The 27,067-nt window shown below is 44.0% G+C and overlaps 1 long non-coding RNA gene across 1 annotated transcript; it reads right to left on the minus strand.

Moving 5' to 3' along the window:
- Window positions 1–6,211: 6,211 nt before the first annotated feature.
- On the minus strand, window positions 6,212–26,824 carry LOC102010236. The gene is made up of 3 exons (XR_263230.2): window positions 26,521–26,824; window positions 7,139–7,290; window positions 6,212–6,639 (listed from the first exon to the last, which is right to left on the minus strand). It is a non-coding gene; the product is annotated as an uncharacterized LOC102010236 (long non-coding RNA).
- Between the last annotated feature and the right edge of the window lie 243 nt (window positions 26,825–27,067).

Genomic DNA, 27,067 nt, shown 5'->3' on the forward strand with positions numbered 1-27,067 from the left:
TAATTTTTTTTTTTTTTTTTTTAAATTTTGAGACAAGTCTCACTAAGTTGCTTAGTTGCCCAGGCTGGGGTTCACTTTGTAATCCTTCTGCCTCAGCTAGGGTTACAGATGTCTGCCACCATGCCTAGCTTGTTTGATAATTCTGATGTCCATTTGGCTTTTCTATTTAGAGCAGGATCACTCCCGGGTGGGGTTTACCTTAGGATCTTTGTCTAGAGTAGTATGGGCCTCCTGGGTATTATTATGTAATCAAGTCTTTGGGCTGATAAAGGTGTCAGTGCCAGCATGGCATTGAAACTGTGCCCAAGATGCCCTCCCTTGGGCACAGTCTATGAGACACCCAACCAAGAACAGTGCACTTGAGCAGACTGGGCAGTCTCTGGCCTTCAGTTAGCTTAGCGTTTACTGAATGCAGTACCCACTGGTGAGTCACAGAAACGAGTAAGGTCCCTGCCCTAGAGGTGCTTGTTGGGTACTGAAGGAGGCAGACACATCAACAGGTAAACTCAGTCTTAGGTTCACTCTGTTAAGGCAGGCTAACGGTCTACTCTACCCACATAAAACGCTTAGCTGGAGATAGTGATGCGGACTAGATTGCCTCACTTAGTATTACAGAACTCTGGTTCTTAGGAAAGGACCCAAAGCAGGCTGGGAGTGTGCTCAGTGGTAAAGCATCTGCTGAGCATGTAGCAGGCCCTGGGTTCAAGCCCTGGTACCAAAAATATTTTTAAAAAAATAGTGGGTCCAATGAATCATGATCAGATTCCATAACAACAAAAGAATTACTTTCTAAGTGAGATTTTTTTTAAAAAAAATAGCGTGTTGGGTGGAAAACATTTGGACATGAGTCACTTCCTTGGATCGTGACTTGGGTTGTGCCAGGCCTGAGCCTTGTGACCCAGAGGATTCCCTAAAGCTCTGGGCTTGGTTACTTCCTGGTGGCTTTTAGGATCTTGAGGCCAGCGAGCTTTGGTAGGAAGAGGGCAGGGGAGAGTGGAGAGGCATGAGGATTGTTTGGTTGTTTCTTCGTGATATTTAAATATCACAGTGACAAATCCTGGCCTTCGGGTTAAATCCATATGTGGTTTACCAGATGCTCTATGAGCTCCTCCCTTGCCCATGCCCACCTCGACACCCCTTTCTTTCTGTTCCCAGGCTCTGATCCAGAATACTCTCCCCCAACCCCTCTCTCTCTTTTAAGACAGGGTCTTGCTATCTGGTTCAGACGGGCCTTGAACTCACTATGTCGTCCAGGCTGGCCTCGAACTCCTGGTAATCCTCCTGCCTCAGCCTTCTGTGTGCTGGGATTACAGGCATGTGCCACCACGCCTGACTTCTCTCTTCTTTGTGAGGTCTTTGCACGTGCTGTTTGGGCCTTTCTGCCTCACTTCTTCACCCTCTGTGACGGGCCAAATTGTGTTCCTATGAAGTCATACACTGAAATCCTAACCAGGAAATAGGGGCATTGGGGATGCAATTAGTTAAATTAGAATGAGGTCACATGGAGTAGGGTGTCCTTGACTTTAATAAAACCGGTGTGGTATGGAGAAGGTGATATGGACACTGAGTGAGACACGGGAGAGGATGCCCTGTAATTACTGGAGTTGCACTGTCAAAGGCAACGAATGTCATGGATAGTGGGCAACAGTCAGAAGGTGTGGGAGAGTCAAGGGAGAGCTTCACATCTGCTTGCAGAAGGGACCAGCCTTGTCCATACCTCAGTTTGACCGTACAGCTAGAACCGTAAGAAAATACGTTTCTGTTGTTAAGCTGCACAGCTGATGGTACCTTTGTCACTGGCTGGCACGGACTCTTTAGGTGCATGGAAACCAGCCATGGGCTGATTCTTGACCCTGCTGACAGTGATCCCCCGTCTTCTTCAGGGTCCTCAAAGGAACAGATCCCCATATTTGCTTCAAGGTGTTACCAGTTGGGTGAGGGTTCTTGGTCAATTGTATAGGAATCACAAACTGGCAAAATGTAGCTGTCTTGGTGTTGACAGCCTGGACTTTGGATGCCAGCAGCGATCAGCTCTTTAGTGCTAGCTTCCCTCCTTTCCGCTCAAGGTTGGCAGCGACCCATGGGCTTCAGGCACCCTCCCAGCCACCAGAGATGGCAGCCCCCAGCAATCCTCTATCACTCTCCATCCAGTGTTACCAGCTCTGGCAGCTGGCCACTCTCAGCACCAGCAGCCCTTTCAGCGTTACCAGCCCAGCATGCACTGCTTCCGGGAGAACTCAGGCATATACAAGAGTACAGGAATACAAGGCCTGGAAGAATCTCCGTGACAGCGTACGCTGCAGTGCCACGTGAGGGGAGCGATGCATGGCCCGAGGTAGCTTAGATACAGTCACGAGTAGAGGGCCACGAGGGGCAGAGTCACTGGGTTAGGTCCATGCGTAAAGCCTGCTGCAGCCAAAGCAAACATCTCCCTGGTTGGCAGTGGGGTGTCTGATACAAAAGAGGCCTGCTCACAGGCAGCAGGGGCAGCCACAGAATAAAAGTCCCCTTTACGGTACCTGGGCCCCTCTCCTCCGCCTCACCTATTAAGGCAGCCCTAAGAAGTAATATGGCTTCCTGCTTCTCCCTTCAGACCTCCTTGTAGCCAGTACCTGGAGGCTGTTCTTGGCCTCCTCGTCAGGACCACTCACCCACCATTCTCAGGTGCCTTTGCAATAGTAACACAGGCTGGCCCAAGGCTATCGGTGGAACTTGCCATTACCCTGAGAAGCCCCACCCCACCTCCTGTTAAACATACTAAAATGTGTGTCCACATCCCAAGTTAAATATAATTTTGTGGTGTAAACAGTTTGGAAAGAAATTTGTTTTACGAAGTTGTTTTGGAAACTATGAGTAATTAGTTCAATTTTGACAGTTGTTTCCGTCAGCGATCGTTATGTATAGTTTTGTGCACCTGAGAGTTGTAGGAAAGTGAAAAAGGCTAGTCTTACAAATTGTTTTCACATGCTGTACCTTTCCTATAACTACTAAGTGGACTTGCATGTGGCTGACGTTATGTTACATTTTGCAGACACTTGAACATTTATTTGATATTGGCAGTGTCTTTCCATGTTTTAGGCATAATACATTCTTTCAGGACTCAAACTTCTCTTTTTTTGGGTAGAGAGGCTCTTAAGACAGGTTCTTGCAATGTAGCCCAGGCTGGCCTCAAACACACAGTGATCCTCCCTGCTGTACCTCCCGAGTGCCCGGATGACGGTTGTGCACCACCAGGCCCTGCAGGACTAGATCACTTCTGTTGTTCCTGGGAAAGCTTGTGGGCCTTAAGCTCTTCCCTGTGGTACCTGATCAACCCCTCCCCTGGGGGCCCTGCACTTATCTATGTTTTTGGTTTTTGCAGAACTGGGGATGGGACCCAGGGGCTCACACATGCTAGACAAGAAGTCCCTTATCACTGAGCTACACCCACGGCCCCTGTGTGTGCTGTAGGATTTAGCACCTTTGTGTGACTGTGATTTTCTTGTGTTTGCCTTACAAGCCTGGACGTTCCTTGAAAGCCAGTGTGTGCCTTACTTTCCTTTGTTTCCCACCCAGCACAGTGTCTGCCTCCAGCTGGTGTCCAGCAGATTCATTTCATGAGCAAATGAGTAATTGTGTACAAATTCAACCTTTCAAAATTACTGAGTGTGGCAACAGCCAACGTTTATCCTTTACAGATGCCCTGAAGAGCTAAACATGAAACAAAACCCCAGGACACCTTCCTTTTTACAGCTGAGGACATTTATACTACGGCATTCCGGGAGCAAAATCACTCTTGCCCTCATGAGGACAAACCCAGCGCCATCTTGCTCTTCCTAAGAGAAGGGAGCAGAGTGTTAGTGTGAGCTAAGTGGTGGAACTGGGCTCCATCAACCTGGGCCTTTGTGCTGGGCTTAATTTCAAGGAGGTGAGTCTTGGATTGGGTCAGCTTAAGGGTTCAGAATAAAAACTACAGAGCAAAGATCAAGAAGGCAGAAAACATTGACATCACAGTAGTGGGGATGAGCAGCTTCTGGGAAGAAGTCTCAGGAGGGAAGTGGAGGGCGAGGAGGAGACAGCCAGGTGCCACTCAAAAGAAAGTGAGGCTGATGCGCTACAACAGCAGCAAGCAGCGCGCGAGGCGAGCTCACCTGAGTCCAAGCGGTGCTGCGGCTGGGTGTGCTGTGTCTCCTCTGGCCCTCGTGACAGCTCTGTGACCCTGTCCTCACTCGTCCCGTTTCCCTTAAGAAGTTGGGTTTAGAGAGGCGCCTCTGAGGTGGCGGTGAGGTTCTTCCTGCTGGCGATGCCAGAGGTAGGCTTTGGCATTGGTGTGGCCAACTGCCCACACTCCTGTCCTCGCCTGGCAAGTTCTACTTGTGCACCTGGCGCTAACTGATGTCATTTCTGCCTGCTTTTCAGGCTTTTTAAGTGCAAATTATGAGCACAATACTCATTTACCAAATCAATTACTTTTTACATTCATTTCTCTCGACGTTCATTGCAATATTTATGCGAGGGCAGTAACTCCTTGAGTCAAGACCTTCTCTGTTAAAAATATTCTCCAAGGGCTGGGGGTTTAGCTCAGTGGCACAGCGCCTGCCTGGGAAGCCTGAGGCCCTGAGTTCGACTCCCAGTACCAAATATATATATATATATTCAGCATTTAAATGGTGCGTATTGTGTGTCAGGCAAAGTTTTACGTGGTCTGTGTGTATTCACTCCCTTAATTCTTTCAGGAACCTGCCATCAGCGGAGCATCCTAGTGCCCCCACATCTGTGCCATCCTAGTCTGCACAGCTGTGCGTTGTTGAGGCAGGAGGTTAGGGGCGGGACAAAGTGGACCGACAGCTGCATGGGATGTGTCAAAGGTCATCACAACCCAGAGGGCACCCGTAGAACACGAGACCCCAAAAGACTGTGCAACGCCTGCGCACTGTGCACAGATCCAATCAGAAAGCGATGCTTCTCCATCCCTCATCTGAGTCCGGCACAGTTCGCCGGACCAATCAGAAAAGTGCTGTTTCCAATCCTCCACTTACATCTGCCCGAAGCCAAGTGGGTCTTACGGGAAAGGACCATTTAATTCTGGCGCTAGGCCCAGTGAATATTTGATAGGACAACCGTGCCCATGCCTCATTTGCATGAGGGGAGAGCCAGTGCAGGAATTTTAGATACTAAAGGTCCCTTTCCCTTATGCTCAGGCTGCTGTGAGTCTATTCACAGGGCTGCCCTCACCCTGTAGAACAAACTTCTTTTCTATCTTCAATAAATGTATAGTTTAGCTACCTTCTCTATATGTCTTGTCCAATTCTTTGTTCAAGACACCAAAATCCTGTGAAAAATCTACCCTAGACACCCCCACCTGGTAACATTCTGACCCTACTTGTACCCTTTAGTATACCCATTTTACAGATGGAGAAATGGAGGCATGCTGCTACTAAGAGAAATGGTCCTAATTCAGGGTTTAATCAACAGCATGGTAACTATACAATACTTTCAAAGCTTAATGAAATAAAGCCTAATTAATTCAACCCAGTCACCAGGGTAGATGTGGAGGGGTGGTAGAATCTTACACTTGAAAAGTGTTTGAATTATACAATTATTTCTTAGAAAATTTATTCTTCCATGTAAAAGTACATTTACCTAATTAGTTAAGTACTTCTAGACTGACTGGAGGAGCACTGTCAATTCCTCATATAAATGTTGATGTCTCATTTATAGTCAGGAACAATCCATATACTAAAATCCTCAAAAGTAGCTGGCTTTCTTTAGAGGTTAGATGCGCCTCCTCACAAGTTTCTTCGCAAATTAGTCAAAAGTTCACCCTCTTCCAAATAAATGTATTCAGTTCAGGATTGAGTTAAACTTAATCAGATTTAATAATGTCAAAAGGACTGCTTTGGGAAGGCTCCAGGGGGACCTCTTACAGAACAGTGTCCTTGGCTTCTGACTAACTCTCAAGCCACAATAACCCAGGATGTAAACCTGGCTCCCCCTTAGAATGAGAGGCCTGAGGGTCAGTCCTCAGCACTGCAAAAAGTAAATAAACCTGATTCATGACTAACTTTTTGCTTTTGTTTTGTTTTGTTTGAGACAGGGTCTGACCAAGTAGCCCAGGCTGATCTCGAACTCACAGCAATCCTCCTGCCTCAGCCCCCTGAGTGCTGGCTACAGGTGGCCACCCCCACCCCCACCCCCAGCTGATTCATGATTAATTTTGTACAGAATTTTTTTGTGTAGGTTCTACAATTAGCTGCTTGGCTAAAAAAAAGTCCACAGAATTCCAGCTACATTTTTCTGTGTGCGTGTTTATGTTTACTGTTACTGTAAAACCGGCGATGTGTTGTATAATGGTTTCGTCATTGGTCTTCTCCGCCTGTAACATGCACAGGAGCCCCTGGGGAGCTTGTTCCCCATCAGACTTTCTGTAGGTCTAGGGTCTGGCCAGAGCATCTGGGCTTCTAAAATGCTCCTGAGGAGCCCACCCTGAAAGGCAGGGCTCAGCCTTCCAAGGGGAGCCAGGAGCTGGTTCTGGATGGGAACTCTGCTCCACCGCTTATGACATCTTGGTCCTGGGACAAGGTACTTAGCCCGTCTGTGCCTTTGGTTTCTTCATCTGTGGAACGGAGTAATGATAACAGGAGTGATGTCCTAGGAGAGCTGCGAAGATTAGGTCAGTTAATAAACACAAAGCAACTCAAGGAAGAGGGAAGAAACCTGCTCTTACACTGCACATATGGTTGCAACTTGCTTTTTTTATTTAGCAATATATCCTGGGCATCTTTCCATGTCGGTAGAATGAAACCTACCCCATTTCCTCCAGCAGCTAGTATTCAACCATTAGATGTGTCTTGATTCGCTTCGCTCCAGTGACTTTTTTTCTTTTTCAAATTGCGGTAAAGCGCATGCCTAACGTCAGATGTTAGTTACCCTTTTAACCATTTTCAGGTGGACAGCTCAGCGGCAGTAAGTGCTTCTGCACCGCTGTGCAACCATCAGCACCGTCCTTCGCCGGGACTTTTTGCCATGCCCTGCAGGAACACTCCCGTAAGAACAGTGACTCCCCGCACCCCCAGCCCTGGTGGCCTGCATCCCGCTTTCTGTCCTACAAGCTTGCCAGTTCCAGGTCCCTCCCGTAAGTGGAATCAGACAGAATTACCCTGTTGTGCCTCTAGTGGGCTTGGAAGGACTTTCTTTTTTTGTTGCACAATCTGAACTTGAATCCTGAAATCTCTGAGGTGCTGGCTGTGGTCCCTGTCTGAGGTCTGAGCTGCTGGCTATGATCTGAGGCCACCCCTGCCGGCATCGGTTCTGCAATGAAGAAAAACAATGGCCGCTTTCATTCCCTGAGCACCTACTGCAGGCCAGCGCGGTCCTGGCTCCTACGCGAGGCTCCGGGAGGTTGGAAAAATGATCCCATGTTGCAGATGTGGAAATGGAAGATCAGAGAGGCAAAATGACGCATCTGCTGTTAGAAAGAGAAGTGGGGTGGAGACAGGTCTCGTTTCAAAGCCGCGCTCCCTTTACTTCACCTCAGTCCGGCAGAAGAAAAAGCAATCATTTCCAGCATTTCCCAACCACATTCCAATTAATAGGAGTGGAATTTAAATTAAGCAAACCGTATAACTGAAGATGAAGATCCATATCCAAAACTGGGATGTCTTCTAAACAAAAGAATTCACTACAGAACTTCTGAGCAGAAGCTTCTCATGTTTTACTCAATGTCTCAGATAAAGAACATTTCAACCGTGTGTGTGTGTGTGTGTGTGTGTGTGTATGTGTGTGTGTGTGTGTGTGTGTGTGTGTGTGTGTGCGAGAATTAATGTAGCCTGCCTGCTGTTGCCCAGCCTGCTTTATAATGGGCCCTTACCTCAGCAGGATTTTGTTTGCTTGTTTTTGTTTTTGAGGTACTAGGGATTGAATTCAGGGCCATCGTGCTGTGCTGCAGCCCCAGCCATTTGGTTTGTTTTATTTATTTATTTATTTATTTATTTATTTAAATTTTGAGGCAGAGTCTCACCAAATGTTAAATTTACCAGGCTGGGCTTGAATTTGTCACCCTCCTGCTTCAGCCTCCCGGAGCACTGGGATTAGAGGCGGGAGCCACTTCTTCCTAGCTCCAGCCCTGTCCTTGATGCCAGTGGCCTTTCCCTTCAATGCTTCAGAGGGACTGGAAGGCTCAGAGGCAACCTCTGCATGATCCCTGACCTACAAAAAGCAAAACACTGGTTTGATTTCTGCAGCTATTCCCTGGGCAGCGGAACAAGCACATGTGTGACTGCGTACACATGTGCATCCAATTATTTATAGGCCCAGACTCAAATGTTCCACTTAAAAAGAAAAGAAAAACACTTTCAATTTGATGGGAAAAGCCTCTAAAAATAGCCTCTAACTATCATATCTAAAAATTCCTTTTCTCTCCTACGAGGTGTCTTTTGTCTCTTGTTTTTGCCAAAAAGAAAGAGCACTGTGTGTACATCTTGCAGGGCTCTCTTCACTGGCTTGCTGGAGTTGGGGATCATCTCTACCAGCTCACGGGTGCCTTGGCAGCCCCCGGCATTCCTCCCTGCTTCCCCCTCTTAAAGGGGCCACGTTCAGCCAAGAGGAACCACAACTGTGCCGCGGGCAGTGGCTCGGTGGAGGGACCGTGTTGCGATGGTGTGATGTTATGCCCTGGCTCTGTTTGGGAATGTTAGATCACGCTAACAGAACGCCTGACACTGTTACTCCAGCACAGCGTGCAGCCCAAAGCCGCTGTCTTAGACACTGTGAACAGCAACAAGAGGAAAATGATAATATCTACAAGGGCTCTAGGAAAACATATGGGTCACATGGTCAAGATTTTCCACATTTTGATGCTTTTTAGTGACTCGGGTCAAACTATTTAATTTTTCTGCCACCACAATTGGTATCCAACCCCTACACAGTTCCTAAGGGTTTTACTAGTGGACAAACTTCTTTTTTCATTTTTTACTTTATTTTTTGTCTTTTTTGAGACAGGTTTTTGCTATGCACTTTAGGCTAGCCTTGAACTCACTTTGCAGCCCAGGCTGGCCTCGAACTCGCAGCAATCCACCTGCCTCAGCCTCCCAAGTGCTGGGATTACAGGTATGCGCTGCCACACCCAGCAACAAACTTCTGATTCATCATAGTTAAGTTTGAAATTCAAACCATGTGTAGCTCCATATGCTGAATAGCTCTGAAAGATCTGTGAGAAGCAACTCCTTCAACACCACAGCTTTGATACAATAAGGGGTGGAAGGTAACAGCACACCAGGAAATTGGTCTTATTATTCTCCGATTACAACAAAGGCTGTGACATTTTAAACTCTAATTCTATATCAGAAGACCCACCTTAATCTTTGATGCCTTTCTTTCACAGTCAGGGAAGCTTTCCAAGTTATCTGGTTAGTAAGATGGACAGGGCTCAGAAAAATGGGAGGTATAAATAAAGCCATCCTTCCAGTTTTACACACATGCTATTGACTGTCCACTTAGGGTAAGTGAAATGTGTTGCATGTGCATTCTGAGATCCATTGTTTTGGAGCAACTATGATTATTGTAACTGCTAAATTACAATCTAATGCATACTTACTGAACACTTTTGTGCTGTATTACCCTCAAGTCAAGAGAGTGAACGAAACAAAAAAAAAAAAAGAAACACAACATAGTGGCTACCCTTTAAAAAAGGTTTGCAACATCATCCTCCATCCAACTGTCACATCCCTTGTCTTGGTTACTTTTCTCTCCTTGCTGAGACAAAATACCTGACACCCAAATTAAGGAGGGAAAGGTTTATTTAGCTCAAAGTATGTGGAGATTTCAGTCTAATCAGCTGGCTCCCAGGCAGGGTGGCATGGTGAGGGGCAACAGTTCAAGGCAGCAGCAGACTGCAAAAGCAACAAGAGCAAAAGAGGGGAAGAGCAAGCCTCTTTTCCTCCATTATATTGTAAGCAGACTACTCGCCCTTGGGTAGGTATAGCACTCACATAGTCTCCCTGCCCTCCTCTTGCACAGGATATTTACAAAGTATGGACTCTGGCTCCCTGCTGGGTCACTTAAATTTCTAAATTTCTCAGGTTGACACAATGAACAACAGCAAGGGCCTGTCCTCCATACCCTGTCCTCTATACCTTGCTGAGTTACTTAGTTAAGCTTCCAGACTTCTCAAGTTGACACAATGTATCAACCATAACACACCTCTTCAGTGTGGGTGGTTTTTATTACCTAAGTGTGCAAAAGATACAATAAAATCTATCTTTAAAGAACATCTAGTTCAGGAGGAAAAAAAAAATGGCATACTTGGAAAAAGCCAGAGGTCAATGCAAGCAAATGCTGGCAGATGGGTAACAGAGGTGTGTGTAGGGACTGAACTCAGGTCTTCTTGCTAAATTGCCCAGGTGGCCTCAAATTTGCATCTTCCTGCATCAACCTCCCAAGTACCTAGGTTTACAGGCATGCACAAACACACCTGGTAGATTAGAATCTTAAAAGTAAATCTTAAAAGAAAATGGCTGAGCTGGTTATAAGGGACTTCAGTGCAGAAGATACATACCAGCTTGACTCAAGCACAGCACTGAATTCATGCCAGGGAGAAAGGAGTGGGCATTTCAGCTGCGCATGGTGGCTCATGGCTGTAATCTCAGCACTCTAGGAGACTGAGGCAGGAGGATCAAAAGTTTGAACCCAGGTTGGGCAATGCAGCAATGTAGTGAGATCCTTTCTCATAAAGGGTCAGGGGAGGCTGAGGAGGCAGCTCAGGGAGAAGGCACTGGATGCTATCCCGAGAATGGAAAAGAGATGAACTTGGGCAGGGCATGGCGGTAGAATAATAAAGCTGGGCTTGTTTGTTTCTCCTTTTTTTCCCTCTCCTTTAAAAAAAAAATTTCTTCTGTTGCTTCATAGAGTTCATCCTTTATCTCCAGCTAATAAGCTACAGACGTATAGAGTAGCCACTCACACTTTATACCATCTGTTCAGGAAATGGTTTTTACACTGTCTATCATCTTTGGGGGAGAGGAAGGGAATGGTGTTTAACGAGGGAAAAATGAAAACATGAAAATGTGTTCCTTCCCTCCCTACTCCTTTCCCTTCTTCCTGCATGGCTCTGTCCTAAAGTTATAGATGGGACGAAATAAGACAGTCCTTTCATGGAGAAGGGAGACAGGGTGAGTTGCAGTGTGCCACAGCCATGCAGGTGGAGGGGAGCCTTCATTCAAGTGGGAGGTCTGACACGAGGAGTCAGAGCCCTCAGGGTGCAGGGGAGCCATGTATGGGCGTGTTCACTATGTGCCTCAGAGCCGGAGGTGGTGATGGAGGCATTCATACATGGGATGTGTTGGTCCATTTTCCATTTCTGCAATGAAACAGCTCAGGCTGGGGAACTGGTAAAGAAAAGAAGCTTAGCTCATGGTTCGGAAGGTCCAAGAGCATAGTACTGGCTTCTGCTCAGATCTGGGCAGGCCCTTCCGGCTACGTCACAACATGGCACACAGCGTCATGGTGGGAGTGTGTGCAAGGAGATCACAGAGCAAGACAGGAAGCCAGAGAGTAGGGAGAGGCCGGGCTTGCTCTTTATAACACAATCCACGCTGGAGGGAACTCACTGAAGTTTCACGATAAATGCATGGATCCCTCCTGATAAGTGAGTGGTTGTTTGTTTTGTTTGTTTGTTTGTTTTTTGTACCAGGAATCAAACTCAAGACCCTGTGCTTGTCAGGCAGGTGCTTGTGCCACTAAGCTACATCCCTGGCCCATGGATCCCTCCTGAGAACACATCCCCAATGACCTAATCACCTTCTACTGGACCCCACCTCTTAAAAAAAAGAGGTGGCCCCTAATGCTGCCATATTGGGAAATGGGCTTCCAACACATGAACCTTTGAGGGACATACTCAGACCGTATCCAACTCAAAACACAGGCCAGCTTAATACGGGGCATCAAAGCATAACAGATAGAGAGATATCTGTTTATGGATATAGATGGCATGGACATAGAGGACTGATCAAACAAGTTATTGTTTTAAGGCTTTGTACCATCAGAAAAAGGAATCACTAATGTAGAAAGAGAGAAAACTAAGATGAACACTGCTGTGTTAGATTGGAATTGGTTAATATGAATCAAGATTTTTGAGACAGAAAGATAGCTGATGGATGGGTAGCTAGAAAAAGAAACATGAATACGTGCCTTTGCTCGCATATTGGGACAGACTGACAACTCTAAGATGACCTCCAGTTGATCACTTTGGCAGGCGTGGCTCCTCCCCTTGCACCTGTCACTTGGTGGGTCGCTGTAGTAAGAATCTCCTTCTGAGGTGGCCTCCAGCGTCATCCCACCCCTCCTGCTATTTCCGCCTGTGTAACTCCCTCCTCTGGTGCCTGGACAGAGTCTATGGCTACCTTCTAACCAAGAGAACACAGCAGGGATAGTGGGATATCAGTGTGTGATTGTGACACCTAAGATTGTAACATGCACCTTACTTGGAGTCTCTCTGTGTCTGTGTCTGTCTCTCTGTCTCTGTCTCTCTGTCTCTGTCTCTCTCTCTCTCTCTGCTGTGCAGTGACCTGCCCTATCACAGGTGCCAAGAACATGAGGCAAGCCTCCAGTTAACAGCCAGCATGAAGCTGAGACCTTCAGTTCAACAAACCTACAAAGACCAGACTTCTGCCACCATGGAGCTTGGAATTGCATCCTTCCATGTTTGAACCCTGAAGTAGGACCACGGCCACAGCTGACACTGTGAGACTTAGATGCAGAGGACTCTGCTAAACCACGCCAGGCCCTTGAGTCATAAGAACTGTAGGACAATACACGTGCGTTATTCTAACTGCTACATTTGTGGAAATCCATTGCACAGCTGCTAGTGACAAATGCTTGTGTGTACATGCATTCCCTAGCTCTTGAGAAAGCCTACGAGCAACAATAACACCTCAGCAGCACTGGAGTGTCCGAATTTGGGCTTCACATGTTGTTTTCAGCTGAAAGGAAGCATTGCTTCTTGGAGAAATGGCTGATCCCAGGGCCACAGCTTGGAAGCACAGGATGAGTGCAGAACATTGTGTTGTGCCAGCAAATAAGGAAGTGCTTGAAGAGTGAGGAGACATATCAGAAGGGCACGGAAGGCAGCAGGAAGAGGCTCCCGCCAGTCAAATCAGGGACTATGTGAGCATCCAAATAAATGATAATCACGATGGATTACAAGCCTATTGAATAAAACAGGAATCCACAAGACCATAGAGCTATACATAAATAATGGAGTAAATTGAAAGTTTTAGGAAGAATGGGATACTTACATTATTTGGAAATACTCTGCTACAATGTATTTGTTAAGTGCAAAGAGGAAAAGAGCAACTTTGTAGCAGAGAAGCCCGACAGATGCCACCTATCAGGTGACTGAAGTTAACATCATCACATGGCAATCACATGACACCCGACAAGAGGTACCGATGACACAACCATTTCTATGATACTTTTGCACAAAATGCATAACTTGACTGGGAAGAAAGATAGCCTCTTTAATAAATGGTGCTGGAAAAGCTGGCTCTCCACATGCCAAAGACTAAAACTAGACCCATGTCTATCACTGTGCACTAAAGTCAAAATAGATCAAAGATCTAAATATTAAAACAGAAACACTAAATCTACTGGAAGAAAAAGTAAGTAGAAATCTTGAAGACATAGGAGTAGGCGGTGAGTTCATGAACAAAAACCAAACTACATGGGAAATACTTCAAAGAATCAACAACTGGGATCTCATCTTATTGAAAAGTTTATGCACATCAAAAGAAATCACCAACAGAGTAAAAAGAAAGCCCACGAAGTAGGAAAAAATGTTAGCTAACTGTCCCTCAGACAAAGGACTTCTATCGAGAACATAGAAAGAATTTTTAAAAGTCACGCCCCCCACAATTCAAAGACCTAATCCAAAAATGGGCATCTGAGATGAATACACACTTCTCAGATGAAAAAATACTAATGGTGAATAAATATAGAAAAAATGTTCAACATCATTGGTCATTCAAGAAATGCAAATTAAAACAACACTGAGATTCCATCTCACCCCAGAAAGAGTGGCTATCATTAAGAAATCCACCAATAACAAACAGTGGAAAGGCTGTGGGGAAAAAGGAACCCTTCTCCACTGCTGGTGGGAGTGTCAACTGGTGAAACCACTATGGAAATCAGTGTGGAGATTCCTTACAAAACTAGGATTTGAAGTCCCACTTAACCCAGCTATTCCCCTTCTGGATATTTTCCCAGAAGAATTAGAAACATTATACCACAGCAATATATGTGCACCCATGTTTATAGCAGCACAATTTGTCATAGCTAAATCGTGGAAACAACCCAAATGCCCATCACTGAGGAATGGATAAAAAAGATGTGGTATTTTTTATACAATGGAATATTACTCAGCTATAAAAAAGATAAACTTGAGGTTTTTTAGGTAAATGGACGCAACTAGAGACCATACTCATAAGTGAAATAAATTGGACCCACATACATGTAAACATCATATTTTCTCCCTAGTGTAAACATTGTATTGTCTCCCTAGTGTAAGAACCTGAAAGAGTAAATAACACCCAAAAGATACAATAGATATTGTGAAAGGGAAAGAAATTCCTCAAAGGGAAGGAACAACTGGGAAAGGGAAAGGAAAAAAGAAAGAATGAAGGGAAAAATATGTATACAAGGATAGCTGGGATAATTGTACTGCTGATGTCTATTGGTTTATTAAAAGGAACAGTTAATGCTTAAATTTTTTGACCAATTTTGCATGCTTATATCTGGTAATCTGAACAAGTAATTTCAAGACAACAATATGCAATATAACAACCATTGGTCAATTCCCACCATCTTGTTTAGTGAAGCTCTGTGTTGTTTCTAGTGGGTTTTTAAAATTATTTTTTATTCTCTTTAATGGTTTGATCAATCTTGCATTCTTACGTCTGGTAATCTGAGCAACTTTGTTGCAGATAACAATATTTAATATGACAACCACTGTTAATTCCTATCATTTTGTTTTGAAACCCTGTGTCATTTTTATTGTTTTGTGTTGTTTTGTTTTTGTCTATGTTGTTGTTATTTTGTTATTGTTTTCTATTCTCTTTAAAATTAAAAAAAAATTTTAAAATGCATAACTTGAATCTGTTCAAGAATAAGTAGCAGACAAATGTAAACTAAAAAAAGTACTCTAAAAACAACAGGTCTCAAACTTCAAAAGTGACAGGGTCATGAAAGTTAAGGAGAGGCTGAGGCACTGGCCCAGGACCATAGACACATCACAAGTAACTGCAACAAATGATCTTGACCTGGATCCGTGGCTGTAAATAATGTTGTTGGTGCAACTGGAAAATTTTGAGTAGGGTGTGAGAATCAGAGTGATGATAGACACCTGTCACTGTGTAGAAATTCCATAAAGACATTAATGCAGTGTGTCAGCAATTTATTCTCAAGTGGCTCAAGTCAATGTGGTGGCACATGCCTGTGATCTCAGCACTCTGGAGGCTGAGGCAAGAGGATCACTGTGAGTTCGAGACCAGCCTGAGCTACATAGTGAGTTCAAGGCCAGCCTGCATAGCAGAGAAAGTCCTTGTCTCAAACAAAACAAAACAAAATCAAGTAGCGCAGTAAATTAAAAAGTTCTGTCAACTGTATTATCAATTTCCCTGTAACTTTTTGATTGTTTTGAAATAAAAATAAGATGTCGCAGGGTGTGGCAACACCTGCCTGGAATCTCAACACTGAGGAGGCTGAGGCAGGGGGACAGAAAGTTGGAGTCCTGCCTGGGACTTAGCAAGATTCTGTCTCACAGTAGAAAATAAAAAGGGCTGAGGAATGCATTGATCCCCAGTATAATCAATCAATCAATCAATCAATAAAAGTTAAAAGGAAGTAATGACAGTCCAACGATTCTCAAAGTGTGGCCTGTAGAAAACCATTTGGAACTTGCTAGAAATGTAAATTCTTGGATTCCAACCCAGTTCCACCTCCGATGATTCTGATGCACTCTGAAGTCTGAGCACTGCTGTACCGGCCCATGCATTCACAACTAAACATTCAAAAAGCTATTCCTTAGCCTAGCGTGCCACCCGGTATTGAAAACAAATAAGATCAGTCTATTTAAATTTCTATCCGTTTTAATAGATAATCCAATATGATGCTGGCAAAGTTCATACTAAGTAAAAAGAGTAGAGTAACAGACCTTTAGAACTGTTTTAAAAGAAAGAAGACTACAACTGCTACTTATTGAGTGTGCCCTATGCCAAGATTCATGTTAGCTTCTTTTCCATAAGAAAGAAAATCCACGGATTCTTAGGAAGACATCTGGGAATTTAGAAAATTTGATGGATCAGAATCCTCTACTCCATCTGGGCGTGGTGGCACATGTCCGTAATCCCAGCACTCGGGAGGCTGAGGCAGGAGGATTGTTGTGAGTTTGAGGCCAGCCTGGGCTACAAAGTGAGCTCAAGGCCAGCCTGAACTGCATAGTGAGACCCTGTCTCAAAAAGACAAAAAGAAAAAAAAAAAAAAAAAGAAGAAGAATCCTCCACTCTAATTTATAGACTAGCCTAGCTTTATAGAAATCCATTCAACAAATGTCTATTGATTGCCACAAGTGAGAAAAGTACTTTAAGTTGTACTATAAGTAGGTTCACAGGCACAGTATTTGGTGGCTATGACAAAAACTTTCATGTAATCTTTTTATTTTTAGTTTGGTCATGCTGGGGCTTAAATCCCTGGGCCTTACCTATGTTAGGCAAGTGCTGTACCTCTAGCTCTTTTATCTGTTTTTAAATAAGAGTGTTATTGAGATGTAATTCACATACCACATAATTTATCATTTAATGGGTGCAGTTCAATGTTTTTAGTATGCTCACAAAGTTGCACAACCATCACCACAATGCATTTTAGACATTTCACCACCCCCAAAAGAAATCTTGTATCCACTCTGGTTTCCTTCCTCCCCTCAGCTCCTGGCAACCACTAATCTATTTGTGTCTTTATGGATTTGCCCACTCTGGACAGTTCATATACATTGAACCATAGGATATGAGGCCTTTTGTGCTAGCATCCTCCCTTAGTGTTTTCAAGGCTCATCCATGTTGTGACATGTATGAGACCTTCATTCCTTTACATTGCCACGTCATGTCCCCATGTACAGATATACAGCATTGATTTCTCCATTCACTCACTGAAGGACATCTGAATGGTTACCATTTTTTTTAAACTGTTATGAACAATACTGCTATGAACATCTGTGTGCAGATTTTTGCATGGATATGTTTTTCATCTCTCTTGGGTAGATACTCAGGAGTAGAATAGCTGGGTCCTGAGATTACAATTAATCTTTCCATCACCAGCAGTAAATGAGTATATCAGGGTTCAGTGTCTTCATATCCCTCTAATACTTGTTATAACACTACAAATAATCTTGCATCATAATTAAACTGTAAAAAAATCATGATTGGAATGAAAGCCATTGGGTGAATTAGAAAGACCAAGAGTCAAGTATTATGAAATCAGCTTGTTTGTATCATGAGGAAGTATTTAAGGAGCTACTGGATATAGGGCACTATAATAGGAAACTGGCTCTTCTAAGGTGCTCCTCATGCTGTCAGTGGGGTCCCTATGACTCAGATTTCCCTACCAAGCTCGGAATTATCTTAAGATCGCTAGGTCTGGTTCTACAGGCAGAGCAGCTTTACTGAGAAATCTGGTGTTTCAGTTCACCCACAGTAGGCAGAGACAAGTAATGACAGCTTTCGTTTCCTTGTTGACCCAGGCAAATATAAAACAGATCCAAGACATCTGCGATTGGCCTGAATTTCTGGTTCTGAGTTAAAGCCTAATTTTTAGGCCACTGGACCGGTGACCCAGACGCCAGCCCTGAACCCCGGGAGTGTTCTGTTTGGCCCATGTAGTGTTTCCAACACTTTGATTTAAATTCCTTTATGCTCCTCAGTCTGTTAGTGTTGTAGACCTGACCTGGTTCACTCTTTCACATTACGTATCTGGCTTCAAGGGATATTTCAATTAGCAATTCCTGCTTGGGATGGTGCCTGAGTCATATGTTTAAAAGCCTGGGGCATCATTACGTAGACTATCTTTGCCACCATCAAAAGTAAACAGTCTTGTATCTACCCTGCATCTTCAAAGAGAAGCAGTTACTAAGGTATAATTGTGCAATATATTGCTTAGAGAACAATAGCTAGATGTGACCTGTACCTACTAGGATTTTACAGACCAAGATAAGCCACAAGGACACAGACAGACATTGGGTCAACAGAGAGCAGAAAAGCTATAAAGACCATGAAAATAAACACAGTTCTGTCCCAATGGGCCCCTGCTCACAACTGTATTCTAGAAACTGGTTTCTTTACAACAGACCACCCCAGAATAACCTATAAGAATGTGAAAGTATTCAATGAATATATCTCCCTGTACGGAGTTGCAAGACTTGTGAAATCTCATCATTCTTCAGTAATGCCAACGCGAGTGAAAGACAGAGAGAGAGAGTGTGTGTGTTTTCTGTTACCCAGTTTTCTTTCTTTTCCCTCCCACCTCCCTTTCTCTGTCTCTGTCTGTCTCTGTCTCTATCTCGGTCTCTGTCTCTGTCAGAGTGAACCTAGTGCCTTGCTCTAAGTTACATCCTCAGCCTTTTTTTCCTTTCTCTTTGTTTTCTTTTCATTTGTTTGTTTTTTGAGTCAGGGTCTTGCTAAATTGCCCATTGTTATGGTTTGTGTCTGGGTGTCCCCCCAAAGCCTCATGTGGTCATGGGGCAAGCTTTTAGAGTTTGATTAATTATGGGTGTGAGAGCTACACCCGCCCTGGGGTGGATAGTTTGCATATGTAAGGGAGAGGAAGAAGCTGCTTGGGGCCATTCCTGGCTTTTGTGTTGGTTGCTTTGCTGTGTTCTGCTGCCAAGAGCTGTAGCTCTCTGCCGTGTGCCACTCTGCCTTATAATCTGCCAAGTACGGACTGAAACCTCCACAAACTGTAAGCGAAATGAACCTTTCCTTCCTTAATTTTGGTTGTCAGGTATTTTGTCCCAGCAGCGAGAAAAAAAGTAACCAAGACACCCACGCTGAGCTCCAATTTGCACTCCTTTTGCCTCAGCCTCCCAGATTACACCTATTGCAATTACAGGCGTGCACCAACACACCTGGCTTTAAATTCTTCTAAAGCAGATGTTCTCTTTGGAATGACTGGCTGTGGGATTAGCAAGAGGACTGGAAGTGAGGCTTTTGCATCCCTTGATGCTCTTGGACTTCCTAGCAGCTCCCACTACTTGCTGTTGCACCCATCCAGGGCTGCAGGGAGTGCTGGTTGCCAATGGCTCCCTGCCTAGAGATGCCCAGGATTTTGTGCTCCCTTAGGGAAAGGCATGGTCTACGGCCAAAGAGTAATTAATACAGGTTATAAAAGCCTTGGACTTGAGCCCTAAACTGGGACAGCTGTGTGGTGCATACACACTCCGAGCTCCTTGTGGAGTCAGGCCAAAGCCTGACTTGTTGGGTCCAGGCCTTGGCTGGCTCCTTCCTCTTCACTCTCCTACTTCGCTCAACCCTTGTGGTTGCCCGGAGAGCATTCTCGCAAATGATCGCTTGCACCAAAAACCCCATGTCAGGCTCTCTCCCTAGGAAACCCGATCTAGGACACCTACCCTTGCCATCAGCGTTACTCAGATGGGGTCAGAGCTTTAAGTGGTTATTAAAGCATAGTAGATATGACATTCGGCATCTAGTGGTTAAAAAGTAATGGCCCTGAGCTGCTGCAGCCCAGTGACACTCTAATAGTGTCCTTAAAGGTAATTTTATGGCATTTATGCTTCTGCCCAGTGGAACAGCCATTTCAGTTCATACCTCAAGCACAAAATTACTTTTCCATTAAATCATAGTGCTTATATAACCCCTTCCTTTGCTGAAATGTGGTCAGAACTCAAGAGAGAGAAAGGGAGAGAAGAGAGGGAGAGAGGGAGGGAGGGAGAGCGAGAGAATTATCAAGACAAAGAACAAGCCTAGTTTTGCATTGTACAATTTACATGACACCTAAAACTGTGCCTTACAGAAAAATACACTCAAAATCATTGCAATTTTTATGAGGAAAATGTGATTATTATACCACTTTGGCTTCCACAATAGAGCATAGTTCATCTTCTCGACTTTGTACAACTTTTTCCCCTCAGAGCCTAAAAAGCTTGAGTTGTGTATATGATATGAGTGTTAGTTTTCTAACAGCTATGACAATTGACCACAAGCTTGGTGGCTTAAAACACTGAAGTTTATTCTCTCGTAGTTCTGGGGGCTGGAAGTGTGCCATCGAGATATGGCAGAGTTTCGCTCCCTCCAGCTGTGGAAGAGGCTCCTCTATGTCCTCCCAGGAGCTGGTGCCTGCACTTCTGTCGGTTCCCTTTTCCCCTGACCTTCCCCTGCACATGTGTCATCTCTCCTCTGTCTCCAGTTTCCCTCCATCCCTCTTATATGGACACTTGTCATGGGATGGAGGGCCCATAGGAGGATCTTCTTTCAAGATCCTCAATCACATTGGCAAAAGACCTTTTTCTACATAATTCTTATTCACAGGTTCCAGAGACTGATGTGGACATTTTTTTTTTTTTTTTTTTTTTTAAGAATTTGATCAAGGCACTACTTGAACACTTACACTCTCATAACTTTTTTCCCTCCAGAACTGGGGATTAAACCCAGTGCCTTCAGACTGAGCTATATCCCTAGCCTTTTTCAGATTTTTTTTTTTTTTTGAGACAGGGTCTCACCAAATCACTGAGTTGCCCAAGCTGGGCTTAAATGTGTGACTGATTGGTTTCCACCCTTACAAAATTCTGCCAAGACACCATGGCGGCGATCCAGCATGGCATGGGGCCCAAAAAGACAATGTGTCCCACCTGGACTGGATTCCGCCTTCTTCCTCTCTCCACCTGACCACTTCTTCCCATTTTCCTTTGCGCATGTGTGTCCACCCTTTCCAATCAACTTAAACCACCCCCATCAACTCCATCCCCAACCAAGCCCAATATATTCTTTGTTCTGGGTTCCCTCCCTCAGAGGATCCTTGCGTCTCTTTAGCAGCCCTCCCGTGCCCAGCAGTAAAGACTTTCTTTACCTTTGTTCTGTCTCTCACTCCAAACCTAACAGTGATCCCCCTGCCTTGGGTTCCCAGAGTGCTGTGATTACAGGTGTGTACCACCACATCTAGCTACCATTGACTTTTAATAAGCAATCTATATACAGGTTCTTGATACAATCTTTACAATCACTGATTGCATCACATGTGTATTGAGGTTTGCACAGTGCCTGGAAAATGCTCTTGGTTATGGGGCAGATCGGTCAACTGTTCAACACCCATGTCCGAGTGGCTTTACTCTGCTACAGTCATGGCAGCTACTTGCATTATACTTAATGAATCTCACAGAGCATCACGAGTCTCTTAAACACGTCAAAATCCATTTTTCTACAGGAAGTTTTCATAAAGACAATGGCAAAAGCTACATAGAAGAGAAAGTTGGTGATATTAGAAGCCAGACCACAGCAAATTCCACAGCAAATTCCATCCCTCTTTAAATAATTGATGTTTCTTTCTAAGTTAAATATTCGTAGACTAAATCAGTTGCAACTGAACAGAAAAACACTAAAAGATTCTTTAAAGTAGATTTTCTATTGATGCTGCTTTTTAAGATACAGATGTTCTGACATCTTTGAAGTATTGCAATGTTGGAACATCTCACATGTTGTTGAGCATATTTTTCCTTGTGTATCTTTGACAGCACTTAAGGAAAACAAACAAAAGTGTTTAAAAATTTAATTACCATGCATAAAATGATAGGTAGCCATGATGAAAGAAGTAGAGATCTGTGAAATAAATTCCTTTACTAAATCACTTTATGTACTTAGATCCCAGATTAGGCCTGGTGCTTCCTTGAGGATCATTACAATTAAAAAATTTGTATCAATCATCTCTGTGCTATAACCTAGCTACAAAAACATCCCAGTTTAAGAATTTAAGAATTAATTCATTTCATTTATAACAATGGGTTAGGCACCAATGGGTTAGGCACTTTTTCTGGGGATAGCAGAAAAAGTCCATGACACTTTTTGTCTTTGTCAAAGCACTTTTCATTCTTACCCTGGAAAAATGGTTAAGTAACTTTTTTTTTTAAACCATAAAGCTGAAACTTCTTTCAGGCAAGGATGTTAAATTCCTTACAATTTTTCCCTTCGGCCTGGGGCTGTAGCTCATGCAAAGCACACATGCTTTAGCATGCAGGATGCGAAGGACTACCTGGACGGCTCTCCTTGAATGAAGAGCATTTGGCCCTACCTCCACGTGTTGATGTGTACAGGGCTGGCTAGGACATTTCCTTATCCCCTCAACTGGCTCTAAGCAGTGCAAATGGGTCTAGCTAAGATGCTGATGTGGTCTTTGAATCAATGCCCATGCCAGGCTGTTGGCTGAGACCAAGCCTCCAGAAAAGAGGCTATGACTTGTCAGGGCATGGATTACACATCACAACTGAAGCAATGACCCCAAAACACTAGATTCTGCCCCAATTTGTGAAATGCAGATTACTCTTCCTGCATGTCTTTCTCTCTGCATATGGCAGAGGTGATTTCAGGCCTCCTACCTAGCCACGCTCCTGGCACTCATCCCGCCACTCTCACAAGTCGATCATCTCTGAGCCACTCCCTTCCTCATGAATTCATAAAACCCCAGTTAGGCCCTGGGTCAAGGCCTTTGTTCCGGTTAGCCATTGTTCTAGCTGGACTTAGGACTCCCTTGGCTCCTCACAACTACAAGAATGCCTTAGTGTCTTTATTCTTGCTGTGCATTGCACTAGAATTGGTAGACTGGAATTAACTTACTAGAATTCCAATAGCTTTTCCATGTGATTACAAATGTGAACTTTTTTGGACAGTGACGAGGTCCAGAGGGGCTTTCTATAATGACTTGTTACTTGATGACTGTTGATGTAAGACCTAGAACAGGGATCATAAACCATATTCTGTGGGCCAAATCCAGTCTGCTGCCTATTTTTTTTTATAAAGTTTCATTGACACATAGCCACATGTGCTTGTTTATGTATTATCGATGGTTATTTTTCCTCCATGAAGTCAAAGTTGAATAGTTACAACAGGCTCCATATGGCTAATGGAGCCTAAAATATTCACTACTTAGGAAAAGTTGCCAATCTCTGGACTAGAAGCTATCTTTGATGGGAATGTGGTAGAACCACACTCCTGAGCCACTGGAACTTGTAACAACTGTACAATAGGCAGTTTTCAATGACTGCCTATTCGTGTAAATGGCTTTGTTTATTCTTTTCCCCTTCCATGTGAGCTGGACCTAGTGAATTACTTCTAACAAACAGATCACAATAAAAGCAGTGGGATGTCACATCTGTGGTTCAGTTACAAAAGACGATGGTTCTGGTCCTGTCGCTGTTGCCTTTCTGGCTTCCACACTTTGATGAAACTGGCTGCCATGTTGGAGAGATCCAATTGTGAAGCCCTGAGAACCACTTTTGGCCAACAACTAGAAGGAACTGAGGCCCTTTGTCTGAAGTCCCCTGAGGAACTGAATCCTATCAAAAATCACATTGGTGAACTTGGGGATGACCCTACTCCAGTCAAGACTTGAAACGACAGCATCCCCAGATGACAACTTAAATGCTTGAGAGATGCAAAGCAGAGGACCCACTGAAGTTGAGCCAGTTCTTGCTCCACAAAAACTATGTGATATATTTTTTAAAATTTATTTTATTTTTTTTGGTACCAGGAATGAAACTCAGGACCTTGTGCTTGCCAGGCAGGTGCTTGTGCCACTGAGCTATGTCCCCAGCCTCTGAAACTACGTGATAATAAATGTTATTTTAAGTCACTAAGTTTGGGGGTGATTTTTATGCAGAAAAAAGAAAATTAATAGACTCTAAAGCCATATTGTAGATTTTGGCAAACACTGTGATGATATTTCTTAGTATCTAGGATGCTGTTATGGGCATTTCCTGAAACAAACTGGCTGACATCTGAACTCCTTTCATGTTATGGAAAACCTCTACTGCGGACATCACTGGCTCTTTCCCACTAGGGCATTACGTTCTATATGTCTTCATGTCAGACCACACAGAGGAAATAAGATGCGGAAGGCACTCTATGGATGCATGGGAATGGTCACTGGCAGAGGGATCAGCTCTGGGGTCTTCAGCCACCTGAGCTGATAGTATCAGTGACTCAGCATCCCAATAACACAACCACTGGCTAAGGTGCTTGCTGGTAGGTCCTGGCATGGGCTCAAAATGTAGACTTGATCAACTTAAGAACTGCAGTGACAGGTATGAAAATTAGGGGGGCAGAGCTGAGAGTCCAAAGATGGTATGTGGGGGGATTTCTGTGACCAGTGACGGGGTCTCAGCCAGTCTATTTATGCTGCCTGCCTTCTTTTGGCCTTTGTTTTCAGATCTGGTTGTCCAGGTTTCTGGGCAATTCTGAGAACCATTCAGTATCATTCCAGGAAATTTTTTCTCTGCTTGAGACAGCCAGATTTGGCTCTTACTGTTTGCTATTGAGAAACCCAGTAGTAAAACTGTAGCAATAATGGTAAAGACTGAAAATGTAGTTTCATGGCTAATGGATTTTTACCATTTTTATCTGTGCACAATATATATTTATAATAAAAATTTATTTTGATTGTACAACTGCCCATTATGGAAACATTTTATGATTTTCTTTTATGTTCGTTTGCTAATGATTTGGGCAGTGCTATAATTATTGTATAGCCCTTTTTCACTTAGTACATCATAGTCATTTTCCCATGTCTTCAAAATCATATTCTTAAGAGGCCATACAATATTTGTTTCAGCTTGTACTTAATATAAGGCTGGGAGGAGGAGGCCTGAAATTGGGTCTGAGATCCACTGAGTTGAATAGGGGTGTCTGTTTCTGATTTGTTGGACTTATCTAGCAATTCCACTGCCCAGAAGGGATACTTTTTAAAAAAAAATCACACAAATTTACTATATGTACTCTGGTAACCCTAATTCTATTGAGTGGAGTATAGGATAATTTCTTCAACTAATTCCTTCATGTTGAGCATTTAATTTGCTTCCATATTTCATCTATCATTGATACCCCCTACTGAACATTTTTAGGCCTAAAGCACTTCCACATTTAAATTTTGTTGCATGGATTTTTTGAATGATAAGCAAAAGGGCATGGGTACCTTTTTGTCTGTTTATAAATATCACTAAGTATGCGACTTCACATTATCTGCTGTCTCCTTTCTCCTATGAGAAAGTGCCGATTTCACAGTGTCTTCTTTCGTAACTGTAATGATTAGTTTCTTGACGTTGCTTGTTTGGGGGACAACCAGTTACTTACATAAAACGGTTCTAAGAAAATGTCAAGATAATTCTATTCCCTTAATAGTTCCTAGGAATATGTAAAGTTCTAAATGGTTTCTAAGTGTGCTGATGGAACAGTACACTTTATTTTATTTTATTTTATTTTAAAGAGTAAAAGAAGGATAACAATAATGGGGGGGCTTACCAAATTACAGACAAAGTGGTAGGAAATTATCAATCGTTATTTTTTTTACATATTGTTATCTACAAGATAGTTTCTCAGAAAAGTAGACTTTCATAAATTGATCACTGTTTCTCAAGAAAATTTGGTGAGCATTGGAACCCCTTTCTTTTACCATTGCTAACCTACATTTAAACTGTGCTTACCTTACATTGAACTTACTGTTATTGTAACATAAATGAAAGTGTGAACAATTTATTTATTTGGTTTTTACTGGGACGAGTTCTTGCTATATAGTTCAGCTGACTTTGAATTCACTATATAATCCAGGTGGCCTTTAACTCAGCGAAATCCTCCTGCCTCAGCCTCCCAAGTGCTAAGATTACAGCTGTGAGCCCCCTTGCCAGGCAGCCTGAACAATTTAAACACAATGACATCGTGTGATTTAAAGTGCAGGGGCCTGACTAAAGTCTTCAAAACAACAGGTTTAATTTTTACCAAAGAACAACCTGGCATATAGTTGTACGGGTAACTGAGGGAAACATTACTCCGAATGATTGTTAGTTCTGCGCAGGCGTTGAGGGGCTTCAATTAAATCACCACTTACATGAGTCAAAACAAAGAATTCTCTACTCAGCAAACCATTCCTTGATTATTTCATCACAATACCATCATACACATCATTGGTAGCAAATAAAATACCAGAAACTATACCATGCTTTCTACACGTGTAAACCTTAGATTTCCCAGCCAGGAAAAAGATAAACCAAAGGAAAGCGGTGAAAGCAAAATAGTAATGCTATGATGGGTCAGCAAGAAACACTTGCCAAATTGGTTGACCAAGCACTCTCTTGGGACCTGCAAAGCAGGAAGTCCTATTTTTGCCTCTGCTTTCAGTGAATGTTTCCTTCTTTTTAAAAAATGGGCATAACGCTGTGCTACCTAACAAAGGCCTGCCATGAGATTTAACGAGCCTATAAAATGTTCTGAGGTCTCCAGACCTTACCCACACTACAGCCTTGAATTCTCAGTTGGTGTTCCTGCTCTTTGAAGGTCCGCCGGTCCGCATTAGCATTCCCAACGTGACTCCTGCCTCCCCGGTTAAATTCACTTGCAGTCCTCATAAAATTAATTAAATAGTCACTGTCGTAAGTGGGAGACTTTGCCTTAAGAAATGTTTTCCACTGCCCACACGGTCAAGGCTACGGGATTAAAGGCGGCCAAGTAAGAAAAGCAGGAAGTCCCCAAAGAGGGAGGTGGCAAGGGGGCACGGGCGGCCGGGCCGCGCTCCAGGTGCTGACTCGTCCGGTCCCCGCGCTTCCGGGACGCCCTCCGGCCGCGCTCGCAGCGGCCCAGCGACGCTCGATTACTCTGGCCTGGGCGAGAAGAGGCACCGCGGCTCCGCGGAGCCCCACGGCGGGGAGGTGGGGCGGCGACAACAAAAAGAAGTCAAGTGGGAGGAGACTCCCGGCGACGGGCGGCTCGCGGGAGGAGGCGGGCGGCTCGGAACGGATCCGCAGCGCCAGGGCCCCGCGCCCCTGCGCGCAGCCCCG

Source organism: Chinchilla lanigera, unplaced genomic scaffold, assembly GCF_000276665.1.
Source record: "Chinchilla lanigera isolate Chin_1 unplaced genomic scaffold, ChiLan1.0 scaffold00064, whole genome shotgun sequence".
Taxonomy (NCBI): Eukaryota; Metazoa; Chordata; class Mammalia; order Rodentia; family Chinchillidae; genus Chinchilla; species Chinchilla lanigera.